We start from the raw sequence: 20,135 nt of genomic DNA on the forward strand, positions 1-20,135 counted from the left end.
CTTGAACATAGTGGCCACAACTTCTCTTTGGAAGAAGAAGAGACTCAGTCAAGTAGGACTAATGATATGTTCATTAGAGGGATCAGTGTTACTTAAGGAGATAGATGTAACTACAGGGCATAACGATATTGGCCCAGCTGTACTTACGAGCGATCTGTGAACGGTTGTTGCATTTGCTGATTCATTAAGATGGACACATAATATATCTGTGATAAGGAGGGTTTCAGCCATCGATCTTTAGTGGAGTGTTTGGCAGTTAATAGATGGTGGATCCGTGACTAAAGAGTTTAGTAAGTTATTCACCATACCGTTTGGAGGCTTTGAGCTCAAGGTTATGAGGTCCCCTTGGTAGCTCAATGGATTCAGTTGAGGATCAGTTCTTGGTGTTGATTTGAAATGTTCAAATTGAAAGAGGTTTTTTTTTTTATTATATATGATATACAATCGATTTATGTATGAGATACATCTAGTGGAGGATTCTTGTAAATGAGATTTACATTAAATACTATGGAATGAAAAAGACTGTGGTTTATATGTTTCATGAGATGAAATATTAAAACTATAGGTTATAAATATAGTATGATACGTTTGGTTATCATTTATGTTTATTAATAATATTAATTATTGATAATTAATTCTTTTTCTTTTAAATAACCAAAGTTAGTGGGTGGTTATTGGATCATGGTATCCATGAGTTTAAAAAGGAAAATAGTTTCCTTTTTTCAAAGAGATTTTACAAAAGATTGAAAAGGTTTTGAGTTTTCTCTCAGCGTAAAAGAAACTCACGTAGTCGTCAAGTAAGTACTGATTAACTAAACAACGGCTGGGTGATCTAAACGATCGTGTACAGTAAAGCTAAACGATCGTGCCATTATTTACTAAACGATTGCATAGTTTTGCTAGATAATTGTTGGCCCAAGGTAAACGATTGTGTAGTGTTCTATAGGCGACAGACCGAGTTAAACGATAGACTAAACGACCGTATAGCTTTTGCTAGACGATCGCATAGCTTTATCTAAACGATTGAGAATCAACCTATACGATAGGTCTCCACCATCTCCCACTTGTCTAGTCGTGTACGCGGTCGATGTTTCCTTCTTCGTCTGCCTCACACCAAGTCCAAATAGAAGCCGCACCCTCTAGACTCTCAAAACCGAGAATACCAAGTTCGCCTGTTTGTGGTGTTCGGACTCAACTCGATAACGTTGAGGGTTTTTGAGGTCGGTTCTGTTCTGAGTACATAAGATAACCAAGGAGCTTTGTTTATTGGATATGAGTAAATGCCAGAATTAAATAACACTTATTTTATTCATTGAACAATGTGTATCTTTACAAAACAACGAGACTCCGGGAGAATTAGGACACCAATCCCAACAATCTCCCACTTGTCCTAATGACTCGGGAGACTAATGTACAATAAAATATAAAAATGTATAATATACAATAAACTAGGGCATACCCCAGTATAATCTCCCACTTGCCTTAGACAAGATGTCACATGTCTCGTAGACCAAGACTCTCCAGGTGACCCTCGAACACTTTAGTCATAAGGGCCTTTGTAAAGGGATCAGCAACGTTGTGCTCCGATGAGATCTACTTGACTATCACATTACCGCGATGCACAATCTCCCTGATCAGGTGATATTTCCATTCTATGTGCTTACCTCGACGATGACTCCGAGGCTTCTTCGAATTTGCTACAGTCTCGTTGTTATCATAATAAAGAGTGATAGGCAAATCCATATTTGGAACAACTTCCAAATATGAAAGAAACTTCCTCAGCCAAACAACCTCCTAAGCTACTTCACAAGTCGCTACGTATTTGGCTTCCATAGTGGAGTTCGCGATGCATCCTGCTTGATGCTTCACTAGACTACAGCCTCTCCATTCAGAGTAAACACTTACCCCAATGTAGATTTACGAGAATCTCGATCGGTTTGAAAGTCAGAGTCTGTGTATCCTGTAAGGATCAGATCCTTATCTCCATACACAAGCATGTAGTCCCTCATTCTCCGAAGAGACTTGAGGATCGTTTTGACCACTGTCCAGTGAACAAATCCTGGATTGGACTGATACCAACTGACAATCCCTACTGCATAGCAAATGTCGGGTCTAGTACACAACATTGCATACATTAAGCTTCCTACAACAGAAGCATAGGGAATCCGTCTCATTTCCTCAACTTCTTGAGGTGTCTTAGGACATTGATCCTTAGACAAAACGATTCCATGCCTGAAGGGTAACAAACCCCTCTTGGAATCCTGCATCCGTTACCTGATCAACATTTGATCAATGTACGATGCCTGAGACAGGGCTAACCATTTGTTCTTGCGATCCCGAATAATCTGGATCCCGATAACATACTGTGTCTCACCCAAATCTTTCATTTGGAACTGGGCAACTAGTCAACTCTTAATGTCAGTCAGATACCCATCATTTCCAATGAGTAGGATATCATCCACATACAGTACCAGGAAAGCTACTGAGTTGTTGATGATCTTCTTGTAAACACAAGCCTCATCAACGTTTTGGTCAAAGCCAAACGACTTGACAGTAGTGTCAAATCTGATGTTCCAAGATCTAGATGCTTGTTTCAGCCCATAAATGGACCTATTAAGCTTGCAAACTCTTTACTTTTGATCTGGAACTCTTAACCCCTCTAGTTGAGTCATATAAATGGTCTCCTCAAGATTACCATTAAGAAAGGCAGTCTTGACGTCCATTTGACATATTTCATAATCATAAAATGTGGCTATGGATAGGAGAATCCTGATAGACTTTAGCATGACAACAGATGAGAAATTTCCTGCAGCTTCCCCATCAGAGTGGTTGCAACAGCTTCACTAATTTGGGCTTCCATTGCCTTTTCATCCACTTGAGTCGTAGGCTAAATTGGCGCCGCCGGAGCAGTTGGATTACTCCCCTCTCTCTCTGCTGGTATTTCTTCTCTAACTGTTTTCCTTGTTCTACGTCTAGGTGCCATGTCTTGTCATAAATTCGTATGTTAGCTAACTATTTCTGGAGTCTGCTCTTGAGACCATCATTGTCTTAAAACATACATTCATTTCCTTTTATGACACAATGGAAACTTTCGTTAGTAGAACGTACCTGGCGATGACGAGGAATTCGTTACTGGCCACAGGGACTACCTAGACTTACATAGTAAGTCAGTCTACAGAACCCAAAACATGGGCTCTGATACCAACTGTAACGACCCGACCCCCTAGGACCTAAATAAGGCCGTTACTAAAATAAATGCATGCAAAGAATTTAAAACAACGCTCAGTTATTTGAAATAAATGCTAATTAAAAACAAGAGAAGTTCAAAAGACATTTATTAAATGCAATTGTTAAAAACTAAATACATATGAAAAACAATTCTTAATAATAAGTTTCAAACATCAAAACTAAACCTTTAGGGAAACATGAAAAGAACTCTAAATCTCATGATGCGGAAGCGTAAAAACTAGTCCCAGTGGCTCGATCATGAATTCCGCTGTGCCATCGCTGGTGCATCTCTACCCTTACCTGAAACATCAATATAAGAAAGAATGAGTATGAAATACTCAGTAAGTAGCCCCACCACTGGGTCAGGCTAGGCATCTATGTCCTCTAGATACCCGCATATGGCACATAAATACAAGTAACAGATGAGAGACTGAGTCCTATCCTATTGTAGTTAAGTATGCCCACAAAACTAGTGAATCTCGAAGGAAACACAAAACTGGTGAATCCCAAAGGAAACACAAACTAGTGAATCTCGAAGGAAACATAAAACTGGTGAATCCCAAAGGAAACACAAACTGGTGAATCCCGAAGGAAACACAAAACTGGTGAATCCCGAAGGAAACACAAAACTGGTGAATCCTGAAGGAAACAAAAATTGGTGAGCATCTAACTAATCAATAAGGATATTCACACAGTCTTAACATGCTAAGATTCAACATTGTATGGTTCTAAAGCATACATAAAAATCCTTAATACCATGGCTGCATCACATACCCATAATTCTTAACAACATATTATACATCATCCATGTATAACTTATATCATAAGGCCACAACATACAAGTATGCCTCAATGCCAGCAGATCAGACATCGACATATGAAAACACATACTATCACATACTAACGATCAAACACTTAGGTATGTATGTAAACAAATCAAAATTTGTGCCAGAATATACTTTGATTCAAGTCATACTGTCAAACAACATGCTAACAGTTACCATAACATACACTTATCATGTTAGCATACAACTAGAGCCTGGCCCGTGGGCGGTTCCAGTGATAAGATTACTTACCTCAAAGTAAATCCAAATTAGTTCAAGCAAGCTTATCCTCTCCTTGCCAAGCAGAGTGTTCAAGGGACAACTATATTAAATCCAATATTTAAATTAATCCTTGAGTCCTTCCTAATTAACCAATATACTCATGGTCTCTAGTTTGAACTTTACTAAAATCGTGGCTTGGTCCAACGTAAAGTTTCAAAACTCACAAAGACTTACCAACCCTAACAAATTTTCCGCCGAAATTGGTCTTAAACTTCAAACATAATGGGCCACTTCAAAATCCTCCCAAATCTTCAATCTAAAATTCCAACATTATGGGTTAATCAAATCAGATCAAAATCTAAAATCTTAGTGGGTAACAATAAATTTATGTCAAAACTTGATAGGCATTCAAGCTACTTTAAGAAAAGCCCATAAAAATACCCATTAGCTTACCCAAAAATCTCAAGAATTCGACGAGAGCAGTGGCAAAAGAAAACCCACACGACAGACCCGCGATGACAGCAACTGCAGTGCGTGGGTCGAGGTTGGGCGACGAACGACTACGAGAGTGGACAAGGCTGGGCGGTGCACGACTTATGATCTGGGCGGTGCGGACTGAAGAGCGGTGGCTCTCAGTGAGCGTGGGTCGGCAATCAGTGACTAGCTGTACGCGTCTCAGATCTGAACTGCGAGCATCAGATCTGGTAGACAGGTAAAGTCGCGTGGCTGGCTTCTCAGGCTCGACACAACTGGGTGATGGAGAGTGGAGTAGCAACGTCTGACTGGAGGCGTGAACGGCTTGCGGCGGACCCAATCGACGAAAAGGAAGAAAAGATTTTTGTGGAGGGCGAGGCTCGCATGGTGAGGGAGAAGGTGGGGGGGGGGTCTTTTATAAAAAAGTAATAAAATAATATAACAACAACAACAACAACAATAATAATAATAAAGGAAGGAAAATAGTATAACTTTAATTAGATTTTTTTCCTTAACCCACTTTATACTATTTAATTCCTTTCCTTTTTCCAAAAATAATTAATTCCTGCCATAATCTTTTTTTTCCAAATTGAAAAAAAATTTGAATAAATTCCACGACAACACTTAAATCCTCGCATTTATACTTTAAATTCGGAATTCCAAACATGTCCTTCAACTAAGGACAATTACTGAAAAGGGAAAAGTTTTACATTATTAATAAATAAATAAATAAATAAATAAGTGTGAGATGTTACATTCTTCCCCCCTCAAAGAACTTTCGTCCTCGAAAGTTCATCCTTGAAATAGCTCCGGGTACTAGGCCTTCATCTCATCCTCTCGCTCCCAGGTGGCTTCCCTGAACTGGTGGTTCTGCCATAGAACTTTCACAAAAGCAATTTCCCGACGGTGCAATGTCTTTACTTTTCTGGCAAGAATCTCTATGGGCTTCTCCTCGTAGCTCAAGTTATCATTCAACTGTAAGGGCTCGTAGTCAACTACATGGGATGTGTCTACCACATACTTCCTTAGCATCAAAACATGGAAGACATTATGAACCGAAGACAATGCTGAGGCAAGGCCAAACGGTAAGCTACAGGGCCAACTCGTTCCAGGACTTCGAAAGGTCCAATGAATCTCAGACTCAACTTTCCTTTCCTGCCAAACCTCAGAATACCCTTCATGGGTGCCACCTTTAAGAACACTTTCACACCAGTCTTAAATTCCAGGTCCTTACGTCTTACATCGGCATAGCTCTTCTGTCTGCTCTGGGCTGTCTACATACGAGCCCTAATCTTCTGTCTACAGTGAATTTTGTAGTATCGCATATATTATCTGGTAGCGTGATTAAGATATCACATATCACATATCATTTTGCAGTGGCATTCCACCGCACAACATCATGTTACCTATGGTCATCCTAGTGAAGTGAAGTCTCTGTCATGAACGGTGTTATATAACGAGATGTTAACCCTTCGTGGTCAGGTCTTATACAAACTCTTTGTATACGACATTTCCATTCACATGTCCCCAACACGAATGATCAGGATCAGACCATCTGTGACAAGTCACAACACTTGTGACCATTCCACAAAGTGTGTCGTATCCGTAGCATTACAAGGATATGGTTTCCCTCCTATATCCATATACTACAGACCATTTTGGTTATCACTCAAGACATGATCCACTTATATGTCACCACATACATGCTTGAGTCACATACAGATAACCAGGGATTTTATGTTTATTGGTTTGTGGTAAAGCAAATAAAACAAGTAACTGAGCAAAATACAAGATGTGAAATAAATATCACATATTATACAACACAAGCGTTCATACAAACTGTTTACAAACTACAGGACACGAGACTTTAGGGCATCAACCTCAACATTATGGTCACCTACATATGAAACATGCATCAGAATTTGAAGAGATTGATCTTTTTTCCTTCAACAACGATGGTGCTGTGTTTAAAAGCCATTCCCGAGATGGCAAATGAGTCAGAGAAACCCATTAAGGGCATTATCACCAATACAATTTTTTGAAGATTTTTTCCTCATTCAGCACTCCAACCGGAGGCGGTAAAGCTCAAGCGATCAACTAAACAATCTCAAGACAGCTGCATTCCGCCACATCACTACCTTCGCAGACCCTAGAAGTGATCCCCTTTTCCGCCCAACCGTCGTGACCGTCCGCGCCCTGCTGCGGACTTCTGCCCCCATTGGCGCACTGGATTCGCTTCCTACAGTACACATTAATTAGAAACGCAGGAAGCGTGAGATAGCCTAGACGATTACTGGTTACCGTACTTTCTCGCGGACCACTTCATTCCTCTACACACCGAGCGGAGCCGTTCGCCACACTGGCCGAGCGCCGTGGCGTGCACACGCTGCGTCGCTCAACACCGCCACCGCTCCACCCTCACCCTTCGGCGCCATGTCGATCCCGACCGCCCACCCCCCCCCCCCCCGGTGTTGAAAAGAGGAAGGATAGTGAAAGGTGGGAGTAGAAGTTCCCAACCCGACGTCAAAGCCCATCCTCCTCTTCATCTTCACAAAGAAAAGTCTCCCCTTCCTCCTTAACAGAAACTCCTCCCCCCTCTAAAACAATCCAAATCACCGCCGCCCGAACTTCAGACAACGCATGAGATTGATGTCCTAATTCTCCTGGAGTCTCGTTGTTTGTAATAATACACATTGTTTGATGAATATAATAATTGTTATTTCATTCTCGCATTTACTCATATCCAATAAACAAAGCTCCATGGTTATCTTATGTAAACTTAAGCATATATATGTGATAATTGATATACAAGTGGATCATGACTTAAGTGATAACCTAAATAGGTCTGTAGTATAACGATTAAGGTGGGATACCTGATCCTGGTGACACTACAGATACGACCCGCTTTGTAGAGGTTTTCAAGTGTTGTAAACTACTACAGATGGTAGATCCTGACCATTCATGTAGAGATGTGGGAGCTGGGAACTCATTACACAAGATGGAATTCACTCCTTTCCCGAAGCAGGGATAAGTAGAGAGATTGCTCCCTTAAGGGCTAATTCAGGGGATTGAATATAGTGGCCACAGCTTCTCTTTGGAAGAGAAGATTCAGTCATAGTAGGACTATGACTTATGTTCATTAGAGGCATCAGTGGTACTTAAGGAGTTAGATGTAACTACAGGGGCATAACACTGAATCGGATGATAAACCTTTCCTCGGCTCATGAGCTTCCTTTCGCCACTTCCTTCCCTCGAGTCAGAAGCTATCGTCCTGGCTAAAGCCCTTATGACAAGAGAATCAATGGTACCGTAGTCGTGAGCAAGAACGATTCATTAACATCTCGCTAAAGCCCTCTCCTAAGCTTACTGAACTGGGTTGGTGAAAAACTTTCTGTCAAGTCCCTGAGGCACATCGCTTCCATCTCTTTAGTTCGAATGCTTTTCTGCTTTGAAAACTTATCTCATCTTAGAAAGACTTCTTTCTTACCCAAATCTTTAGCCTTTTTTTCCGTCTTCTCTTTATAAAAAAAAGCTTCAATCTGTGCAAAGAGAAATGAATTTCAAATTACTGCACACATGCTAGATCTTCGATTTTTCTAAGCAAGCCAGCGCGGGGAAGACTCACTTCGTCCCTCACTCCTATGTTCTACCTAAATGGATAGGAACTATACACTTACTATATTTGTTGAACAACAAAAAGAGTAAGATATGATAGCCTGGATCCTCCCTTTCACTAACTTCTAGCCCCCTCGGTGTGGCTACCTAATGGAGCAGGGTTGCTGAAGCCGCGGAACGTACTATACTATACTTTTTTGATAATCGCAGAAAGTTCCGTTCAGTTAGATATTAAGGATTCGCCGCACAGAAGCGTTCTCGAACATCACTTACTCTTTATTTAGAAAATGTTATTATTAAGCAAACAAAGAAGAAAAAGAGAATTTTTTTGCCTAAAAAAGACCTCTCGTCAGACTATTGACTAAAAATTGTGTATATAAAGTCTTGAACTTGCGCTTACTGATTCAATCACAGCGGATACGCATTCAATTGCAAACAGAACACTGGTGAATTTAACAGTTAGCAAATCCGTACCCCTAGCGGCCTATTCTGTAGTAGCTGATTCTAGACCGGCCTCCCACTCTCTTATGTAGCTACTTCGAAAAAATAGCCTATTATGGCTATGTAAAGGGACCGGCTTCCCGGAAAGGTTAATGCCCTAGGATTGGACACATCCCCAGTTTTGCCTATTTCTAATTGTTTTGTTCCGAAGCAAACCATGGGGCGGCTCGTCCTATTCAGATATTCACGACCAAGAAATACTGGATTCTCTTTTGGGTAGTCCAATTCCGAAAGGAGAAGGAAGGCTGGAATGCCAACAGGCGCTTATTATTGAATTCACCCGACCCTATGTACCGTACCATTTTTTGAACATTCAGTGACTCGGTTATTGGCTGAGCTGTACTTATGAGCAATCTGTGAAGGATTGTCGCACTATTGATTGGTTAAGATGGACACAAAATATATCTATGGTAAGGAGAGTTCAGCTGTCAGTCTTTAGTGGAGTGCCTGGCAGTTAACGGATGATCGATCCCATGACTAAAGAGTTTAGTTAGTTATTCACGTACCGTTGGAGCTTCGAGCTACATGTATATAAGGATCAGTTATTCAATAGATTCAGTTGAGGATCAGTTCTTGGTGTTGATTTGAAATGTTTAAAATGACAAGAGGTAATTCAATTATATATGATATGATCGGTATGATGTATGAGATACATCTAGTGGAGGATTAATGTAAATGAGATTTACATTAAGTACCATGGAATAGAAAAAAGCCATGGTTTATATGTTTCATGAGATGAAATATTAAAACTATAGGTTATAAATATAGTATGATAAGTTGGTTATCATTTATATTTATACTAATATTAGTTATTGAATAATTAACTCTTTTTCTCTAATAACCAATTGAATGAGAGATTATTGGTAGTTTCATGGTAACCGTGAGATAAAAGGAAAAATGTTTTCCTAATTTTAGTAAGATTTTACAAGGTTGAGAAATATTGGAAATATTACTCACGAGAAGTGTTTGTAATAATAGGTAAATGATCGTGTAGTGTTTGTAGGTGACAGACACTTAGCTAAGTGATGAGCTAAACAATCGCATAGCTTTTGCTAGACGATCGCTTACCTTTTGTTAAACGATTGGGCATCGACCTATACAATAGGTTCTTCCATCTCCCACTTGCTCAATCATGTACACGATTGTTGTTTCCTCTGTCTTGTGCCTCAAACCAAGTCCACACAGAACCCACCCTTTGGATCCTTTTTTGTTTTGAATGAAGAGCAAATCTAATAAAGGTTTGGAGATGAAAATAAAAAAGATGAAAAAAGAACTCTCTTGAATAGTGGATACACAAATCTAATTTCACAAACTTTGTAAGAACAATCTTTACAAGTAAAAACAATGCCAAGGTAGCCTTCTCGATGGTGTCATACTCAACTTGGCAACGTCGAGGTTTTGTGGAGACCGTTCGTGTTGTTGGGGTGTTCGTGATCGAGGCGATCACTGAGTTCGAGTGTGCAGTGTTCGTGCAATGTAGTGGTCATGTTGGACGAGCGTTTGGGTGTTGTTGTGTTCGAGCGCTCGTGATCAAGGAGCTTGGCGATGAGTCTACAAATTTGTGTAGCGTTTTTTCTTGATCATTTGTATTATCATGCTATAATTTATGTGATTAATGCATAACCATATGTTTTTTTTTATGACTGTAATTGTAAAGTTCATATATGATTGTAATTTGGAATGATCTTTCCACTACTCATGAAAATCCTCGTGTTTGATTTCCTTCAGCTTCTTTGCCTAGAAAAAGAAAGCATTGAATGAACTGTTTCCTCTTTGAACGTGTTACTAGCACAACCTTTATTGCCTCCCCTTCCACAAAATGAGACAAACCAAGCAACGAATGTAAACCCCGAACTCTAGGTTCTCTAGATAAGCATGTTAGCCAAAGGAATGTTATATTACATATTTATTAAAGTAGCAATTCATGTTTATTTATAGGAATTATTAATGGAAGGGAAGGAAAAACAAATTAAATGAGGGGTGACGTGGCAGTTAACCCTTGAAGTCGGGAGGCGGCGGGAAGTTTCTGGAAGAAGAACTTCAAAAGCATGGTTTTGGCAATTTACATGAGCAAATTTAGTAAAATCAGTGCCATTCAAAAACTAAGGAAATCTAGTTTGTGAGGTTGTCTTGCCGGAGAAAGATTGCAGAAGGAGAAAACAAGAAGTGAAGAAAGTTCAGAGGAGGAAGAATTTCGAGTTAGTCAGGGCCCGAGGTGAAGATTGGAAGTTCCAGGCTAAACTATAAGGAAATCTCCCCTGAAATTTTAAGGTAAGAAATTAACTTAATTCTAAACAAGTTTGTAGCAGGAAGTTTCTTGAAAAGAGCTCTGGATTTTAAGTTATGAATTTTTGAATTTGTAAGAGGGAATCGGTGCATAAGCAGACAATTGCTTGGGAAGAACAAACAAACAGATCACTATGGGGAGTTATAGCGAGATATGGGAATAAGGATCTCGCTTATAAAGGAAATCTCGCGGATTTTGTGATAAGGATCTCGCTCTAGAAGGAAAACTCGCTAGGAATTGAGGTGAGTATCGCTAGGATAAAAATTTGCCAGGAAAAGCTTGATATCGCTAGCAAGGATCTCGCTGATCTCGCTAGCAAGGATCTCGTTGATCTTTCTTATGGGGTTCTCATTGATCTCGCCCATGAGAATCCCGCTCATGAGAGGGATTTCGCTTATGAGGATCTCGCCAGTAGAGCTGTCTTTGTTGATGAAAGTTCCTTTAGTAAATGAATTATTGGAGGTATTTTACTAAGAATTCTAAGTAGTTTAATCGGGAATTATGTCCTTCCAGACCAAGAAGAGCTAGGATAGGCATATAAACCGTTAAGAGCCCTAAAGAACGATGAGTGACTAAGTGAATTAATGTCTCCAATACTTATGTATATAAGATCAAGTAAGTTACAGTGACATTAATGATGAATTTATACTTCCCCAAACAATAAGGGGTTGGAGAATAACTTAACGCATGTTTTCCAGCTTCTATATATGTGTAAAAAAGGCCAAGGTATGTCATGTAATCACTACAAAGTTAAGTTTCTAATTTTATAATATGCTTCCTAGGGGAAGGCTATAAGAGAATGAGTTCTTGTATAAATGATAGGCAATGGAACTTAATTTGATGTCACAAAATACCTCGATACCAAAGGAAATTTGAGAAGGTACCTGACCAACTTGATACCGAAGGACATTTGAGAAGGTATTTGACCAACTTGGTACCGAAGGACATATGAGAAGGTACCTGACCAACTTGATACTGAAAGACATTTGAGAAGGTATCTAACCAACTTGGTAGCAAAGGTCATTTGAGAAGGTACCTGACCAACTTGATACCAAAGGACATTTGAGAAGGTATCTGGCCAACTTGATACCGAAGGACATTTGATAAGGTATCTGACCAACTTGGTATCGAAGGACATTTGAGAAGGTACCTGACCAACTTGATACCGAAGGACATTTGAGAAGGTATCTTAATAGCTCGATACTGAAGGACAAGTTTGAGAAGGTATCTGAGCAGAAGTATTTAAGATATGATGGTACTTAGCATGGCCACGTGCATGTAGGCAGTTATGAATGAGAGGCCGAATATGGGTCTCTTGGCCGTTAATAAATGTTGGGAGCTAGAGCGGTTAGACTCGTTCTCAACTAGGGAATTATGATGTTTAATGATGTCTAAGAATGGTTTAAAGCTACATTTAGAGACAATTGCATGAGTTACTCATTAGTATATTTACATGTTTATAGTGATGTAATGCTTGATGTTATACGATTCTATAATCGCTCACTGTGCTTTTAGCTCACAGAATTTTTGTGTTTTCCCTTTTCAAGTAGCGATCAAATTCCTCATGTTTGATCCTACTGCTGCTTGCCACTGAAAGACTCGGCTTATTATGAAGACTTAGGTTGATGATCTGTTTACGTACATATGTTTTGAGAGGACTAGGGCTTCTTTAGGAATGTTTGGGCCATCTGTGAATATTTTTCTGTAAATGTATTTATATAATCTTTGTACAACCTTAAGGGAGGTTTGCTGTATGCGTATATTACTAATGTTTTAAATAGGTTGGTATTTAGATTAGAAGGCTTGGACGGTGGGTGCTGGCAGTAGGGCTAGTAACTACCACGGTCATATCCTCTTCTAGAATAAAAAGGTAATCTGGGTGGGGGTGTGACAAGTTGGTATCAGAGCATAAGATTTTGGGAATGAAAGGGGAAGTTTATGCATACGCCCAAGTCCCTAAGTGTGAGTCCCTAACATGTGTACATTGTATTAGGTGAAATGCTGAGGCAACGTGGCAGATCGAGTAAGCAGACAGGTGGCAGGAATACTGACCCTACCAATAGGGGCCCAGAGGATAGAGCGAACCCACCGGGTGGGAAAAAGAAGGTGAATGATCCCGTGGGTCAGGAAATGATGTCTGAGAGAGAGTCTAGTACTCCCCAGGCAAGGGTAGATTCTCAGCTAGAAGATGTAGTTTTTGACAGGATAGTGCAAAGATTAGCAACTAGTGTGGGCTCTGTACGAGCCGACCCAAAAAGAAGAAATATGGTATTGAGAGGTTTAAAGCCCTAGGGGCTGTGACATTTGATGGTACAACAGATCCGGCTGAAGCTGAGTTATGGCTGGATGTAGTTGAAAAATGTTTCAATGTTATGAGTTGTCTAGAGGATAGGAAAGTAGGGCTTGCCACCTTTCTACTACAGAAAGAAGCAGAGAAATAGTGGAAAGTGATATCCGCTAGACGAACCAGCATAGATGCGATGTTATGGCCTAAGTTCGGGAAGGCCTTTGAAGACAAGTATTACCCCAACTCGTTCAAGGATGCAAAAAGGGATGAGTTCCTCAGATTAACGCAGGGAACGATGCCAGTGGCAAAATATGAGCAGAAATTTACAAAGTTATCACAGTATGCTCTACCGATTATTGATGAGGAAAGTAGGTTCGTCATTTATTGACGGATTTTTCGGGCTTAAATGACTTTTTCCTTCTACCAATCCCAGTTCGGCTAACAGGACGAGTTTACTATTGACTTAATTCCAGGAACAACTCCTATATCGCAGACATCTTATAGAATGGCACCGTCTGAGTTGAAGGAATTAAAGGTTCAAGTACAAGAGTTAATTGACAAGAGATACATTCGACCTAGTGTATCGCCTTGGGGAGCTCCGGTATTGTTTGTGAGGAAGAAAGACAATACACTTAGATTTTGTATCAACTATAGGCAGCTGAATAAGGTAACGATTAAGAACAAATATTTGTTACCACGCATTGATGATTTGTTTGATTAGCTAATAGAAGCCACGGTGTTTTCAAAAATAGACCTGAGATCGGGTTATCATCAATTGAAAGTGAGGGAAGCTGACATTCCTAAAACTGCATTTAGAACAAGATATGGACACTATGAATTTTTAGTAATGCCATTCGGATTGACAAATGCCCCTGTGGTATTCATGGATCTTATGAATAGGATATTTCATCCCTACTTGGACCAGTTCATGATAGTATTCATTGATGATATACTGGTGTATTCTGGTAGTAGGGAGGATCATACAATCCACCTGAGGATAGTATTGAAGACGTTGCGAGATAGGCAGTTGTATACTAAATTCAGTAAATGTGATTTTTGGTTAGATCGGGTGGTATTTCTTGGGCATGTTGTTTCAGCAGAGGGCATTAGTGTGGATGCCAAGAAGATAGAAGCAATAGTTAATTGGGAACGACCCATGACTGTTTTAGAGATACACAGTTTCCTAGGTTTGGCAGGTTATTATCAGAGGTTTGTGGAGGGTTTCTCTAAGATAGCCCTTCCGTTGACGAACCTGACCAAGAAAGGCATGAGGTTCGAATGGTCGTCGGAGTGTGAGCATAGTTTCCAAGAGCTGAAACAGAGACTAGTATCAGCACCAGTGCTTACCTTGCCTGTTCTAGGTAAGGAATTTGAGATTTATTGGGACGTATCCCGACAAGGATTAGGATGTGTGGTGATGCATGATGGAAAAGTGATTGCATATGCCTCTCGTCAACTTAAGAAATACGAGAGCATTTATCCTACGCATGATTTGGAGTTGGCAGCAGTTGTTTTGGCTCTGAAGTTATGGAGACACTACCTATTTAGAGAGCGTTGTAGAATATTTACAGATCACAATAATAAAAAAGGGTTCAATCTAAGACAACGAAGATGGATTGAGTTGATTAAAGATTACGACTGTTCCATCGAGTACCACCCTGGTAAGGCTAATGTTGTAGCAGATGCACTAAGTAGGAAATCCTCGGGACCTAAGGCCATTATTGGTTCAATAAGAGGAATGCTATTGCAGGAGTTCAGGAATTCTAGAACCACCTTATCAGTGGAATCGTCAGGAGGAACGATAGTTACTTTCCAGATAAGGCCTACCTTAGTAGAAAACCTTAAGCAGGATCAGTTGGAAGACCCTGATCTTCAGAAGCTTACTGATGATGTAAGTAAGGGCATCAGGGTTGACTTTCAACTGGGAACAGATAATGTACTACAAAAGGAGGGGAGAATGTGTGTGCCTAACAAACTACAGCTTAAACAAGCCATTCTAGAGGAAGCACATAGTTTCGCTTATGCTATGCATCCAGGAAGCACCAAGATGTATAGAACTTTGAAGAAATCTTACTGGTGGCCTGGGATGAAGAGAGACATAGCAGAATATGTGGACCGATGTATAATCTGTCAACAAGTAAAACCTGAAAGACAAAGACCAGCAGGATTACTCAATCCACTCCCAGTGCCTGAGTGGAAGTGGGAGTATGTGACAATGGACTTTCTATTTGGATTGCCTAAGACACCCTCAGGATTTTATGGCATTTAGGTAATAGTCGATAGGCTAACCAAGATGGCCAAGTTTATACCAGTAAAAATTACTTTTACACTAGACCGTCTAGCTAAGATTTATATGGATAGGATAAAAAGTCAATATGGAGCTCTAATGTCGATAGTGTCAAACTGGGACTCGAGGTTCACTTCAAAATTTTGGCCTAGTTTATAGAAGGCTATGGGCACTAAATTGCATTTCAGTACGGATTTTCATCCGCAAAAAGATGGACAGTCGGAAAGAACTATACAGATACTGGAAGATATGTTAAGAGCTTGTGTACTACAATTCAAAGTAAGTTGGGATACACACTTATCGTTGATTGAATTTGCCTACAACAATAGCTACCATTCTAGTATCGGAATGGCTCCCTATGAAACATTGTATGGCCGACCTTGCAGGACCCCAATATGCTGGAACAAAATCGGAGAACGACAATTATTGGGTCCAGAATTAGTTCAACAAACAACAGAGAATTTGAAACTTATTAGGGATAATCTTAAGGCAGCTCGCGATAGATAGAAGAGCTACGCTGATAAGCAAAGAAGAGAACTAGAATTTGAAGTCGAAGAATGGGTATTTCTTCAGTTGTCCCCATGGAAAGGAATTCTCCGGTTTGGGAGAAAAGGGAAGTTAAGTCCACGATACATCAGACCATATGAAATTGTGGAACAGGTTGGTCCAGCAGCTTATAGGTTGTAGTTCCGATGGAGCTAGCTCGTATTCATGATGTATTTCATGTGTCAATGCTAAGGAAATACGTGCCTGATCCTATACACATACTAGCAACACAACTGGTACAGCTCAAAGAAGATTTATCTAACGAGGAAGAGGCCATCGAGATTTTGGACAAGAGAGACCAAGTACTCAGAAATAAGACGATTCCTTTGGTGAAGGTGCTATGGTGTAATCATGGAATCGAGGAAGCTACCTGGGAACCTGAAGAGCAAATGAGGAAAAGATATCCTCAACTTTGCAAATGATATAACAGGTAAATTTCGAGGACGAAATTTCTTTTAAAGGGGGGATGATTGTAAACCCCGAACTCTAGGTTCTCTAGATAAGCATGTTAGCCAAAGAAATGTTATATTACATATTTATTAAAGTAGCAATTCATGTCTATTTATAGGAATTATAATGGAAGGGAAGGAAAAACATATTAAATGAGGGGTGACGTGGTGGTTAACCCTTGAACTCGAGAGGCGGCGGGAAGTTTCTGGAAGAAGAACTTCAAAAGCATGGTTTCATCAATTGACATGAGAAAATTTAGTAAAATCAGTGTCATTCGGAAACTGAGAAAATCTAGTTTGCGAGGTTGTCTTGCTGGAGAAAGATTGTAGGAGAAGAAGAACAAGAAGTGAAGAAAGTTCAGAGGAGGCAGAATCTCGGGTTAGTCAGGGCCTGAGGTGAAGATTGGAAGTTCCAGGCCAAACTATAAGGAATTCTCGGCTGAAATTTTAAGGTAAGAAAGTTACTCAATTATAAAAAAAAGTTTGTAGAAGGAAGTTTCTTGAAAAGAGCTCTGAATTTTGAGTTATGAATTTTTGAAGTAATAATAGGAAATCAGTGCATAAGCAGACAGCTGCTTGGGAAGAACAAACAAACAAATCACTGTGGGGAGTTATAGCGAGATATAGGAATGAGGATCTCACTTATAAAGGAAATCTCGCTGATTTTGTGATAAGGATCTCGCTCTAGAAGGATATCTCACTAGGAATTGAGGTGAGTATCGCTAGGATGAAAATTTTCCAGGAAAAGCTTGATCTCGTTGATCTTGCTAGCAAGGATCTCACTAATCTCGCTAGCAAGGATCTCGCTGATCTCGCTTAGCTTATGGGGACCTCGCTGATCTCGCCCATGAGGATCTCGCTCACGAGGGGGATCTCGCTCATGAGGATCTCGCCAGTAGAGCTGTCTTTGTTGATGAAAGTTCCTTTAGTAAATGAATTATTGGAGGTATTTTAACTAAGAATTCTAAGTAGTTTAAACGGGAATTATGTCTTTTCAGGCAAGAAGAGCTAGGAGAGGCGTATAAAACCGTTAAGAGCCCTGAAGAGCGGTGATGACTAAGTGAATTAATGTCTCCAATACTTATGTATATAAGATCAAGTAAGTTACATTGAACATTAAAATGATGAATTTATACTTCCCCAAACAACAAATGGTTGGAGAACAACTTACGCGATGTTTCCGACTTGTTATATGTGTATAAACAAGCCAAGGTATGTCATGTAATCACTACAACAGTTAAGTTTCTAATTTTTAATAATATGCTTCCTAGGGGAAGGCTATAAGAGAATGAGTTCTTGTGTAAATGATAGGCAATGGAACTTAATTTTGATGTCACAAAATACCCCGGTACCGAAGGACATTTGAGAAGGTACCTGACCAACTTGATACCTGAAGGACATTTGAGAAAGGTATCTAACTAACTTGTACCGAAGGACATGTGAGAAGGTACCTGACAACTTAATACCTGTGAACCCGAATCTCAATTTTACACTTAAGTGTGTTTTCTTATTTAAATTGTCTTAATTTTCCACTTAATTGTGTGGTCCCTATTTAAATTTGGTATGAATAAGTTGAGTAGGTTGATGAGAAATTTAGTATGAAATGGTGAAGAAGAAATGGGGATTTGAAAAGAAAAAAAATGGAATTTATGTGAAATGCGAATATGGGAAATTACTTGGGAAAAATTGGAAAATCTGTGTAAAAGTATCACAAAGTGGTGAGCAAACATGTACGGAGAACAATGATCGCAGTAGCTAAGAGCGAGATCGTTGAGAGTGAGATCACGAGATCGTTGAGAGCGAGATTGGAGAGGAATGGGAAGAGAGCGAGATTGGATAGATAGATGGGAGAGATGAGACCATCGAGAAAGCTAGAGAGAGCGAGAGCGGAGGGAGCGAGACCCAATGAGAAAGCTGGAGAAGCGCAGAGTGGAGAGAAAAGAGAGGGAGAGCCGAGATTGGAGAAAGGCAAAGACCAGCACAGATTGCTGGAGAACGAGGACCAGCAATAAAATGGGAGAGAGTTAAACTGCCCGAGAGCGAAAAGAGCGAGAGCACCTATGTCGTTAGCCTTGCTTTGTCCGGATTCGAACGTCACGCCCACGCCTAGCCTATGCATTGAACGGCCGAGCAACTTCTGGGCGATGTATTTGGATGCGTTGGGGTGGATTATTTCATGTAAAAACCCTAATTTTGAATACAACAAAGCTTGAAGACGTAAGGGCAAACGTCAATTAAAATCTAGGTGTCCGATTAAGAGAAATTCTTAACCCTAAGAAAATTGTGTTGGATGCGTTTGGGAAGAACACATTGAACCAAGGTGAAGTCAGCTTACGTTGTAAGGGAGGATTAAACATTTGGCCAATTTGAGAAGGTATCTGACCAATTTGATACCGAAGGAAATTTGAGAAGGTATCTGACCACTGGTACCGAAGGACATTTAAGAAGGTACCTGACCAACTGGTAGAGAGGACATTTGAGAATTATCTTAATAGCTCAATACTAAAAAGGACAAGTTTTGAGAAGGTATCTGAGCAGAAAGTACTTAAATATTATGGTACTTAGCAATGGCCATGTGCACGTAGGCAATTATAGAATGAAAGGCCGAAGTATGGGTCTCTTGGCCAGTAATGAACGTTGGGAGCTAGAGCGGTTAGGCCTCGTTCTCAACTAGGGAATTATGATGTTTAATGATGTCTAAGTAATGGTTTAAAGCATACATTTAGAGACAATTGCTTGAGTTACTCATTAGTATATTTACATGTTTATATTGATGTAATGCTCGATGTTATACGATTCTATAGTCGCTCACTGGGCTTTTAACTAACAGAATTTCTGTGTTTTCCCTTTTCAGGTAGCGGTCAATTTCCTCATGGTTGATCCTGCTGCTGCTTGGCCACTGAAAGACTCGGTTTATTATGAAGACTTAGGTTGATGATCTATTTATGTACACATGTTTTGACGGGACTAGGGCTTCTTTAGGAATGTTTGGGCCATCTTTGAATATTTTTTCTGTAAATGTATTTATGTAATCTTTGTACAACCTTAGAGGAGGTTTGCTATTTGCATATAATTTACTATATTTTAAACAGGTTGGTATTTAGATTAGAAGGCTTGGGCGGTGGATGCTGGCAGTAGGGCTATGACCCACATGATCAAGGGTAATCTGGGTGGGGTGTGACAATAAACTCGGAGCTTGTGGAGCCTTTGGCATCTCACATTGATGCCTTCTTCAGCGTCTGTTTATGACCCACATGATCAAGGAAATCACTTTAAAAACTTTGCTTTGATTTCCTATTGGTGAGGATAAGGTCGCCTCCCAAGCAATAAATGATCTAACAACCATCTCTTGCCTGCCGGAGATGCATCTTGGGAGGAAGAGTTTGAAGATCTATTCGCCTTCATTACTGATCAT

The 20,135-nt window shown here is 40.0% G+C and overlaps 1 pseudogene; it reads right to left on the bottom strand.

Annotated features, from left to right (window-relative positions):
* Nucleotides 1-5,540: 5,540 nt before the first annotated feature.
* Nucleotides 5,541-6,967, bottom strand: LOC120089024 (annotated as a pseudogene).
* Nucleotides 6,968-20,135: the final 13,168 nt, after the last annotated feature.

This window comes from Benincasa hispida, chromosome 10 (genome assembly GCF_009727055.1).
Source record: "Benincasa hispida cultivar B227 chromosome 10, ASM972705v1, whole genome shotgun sequence".
Taxonomy (NCBI): Eukaryota; Viridiplantae; Streptophyta; class Magnoliopsida; order Cucurbitales; family Cucurbitaceae; genus Benincasa; species Benincasa hispida.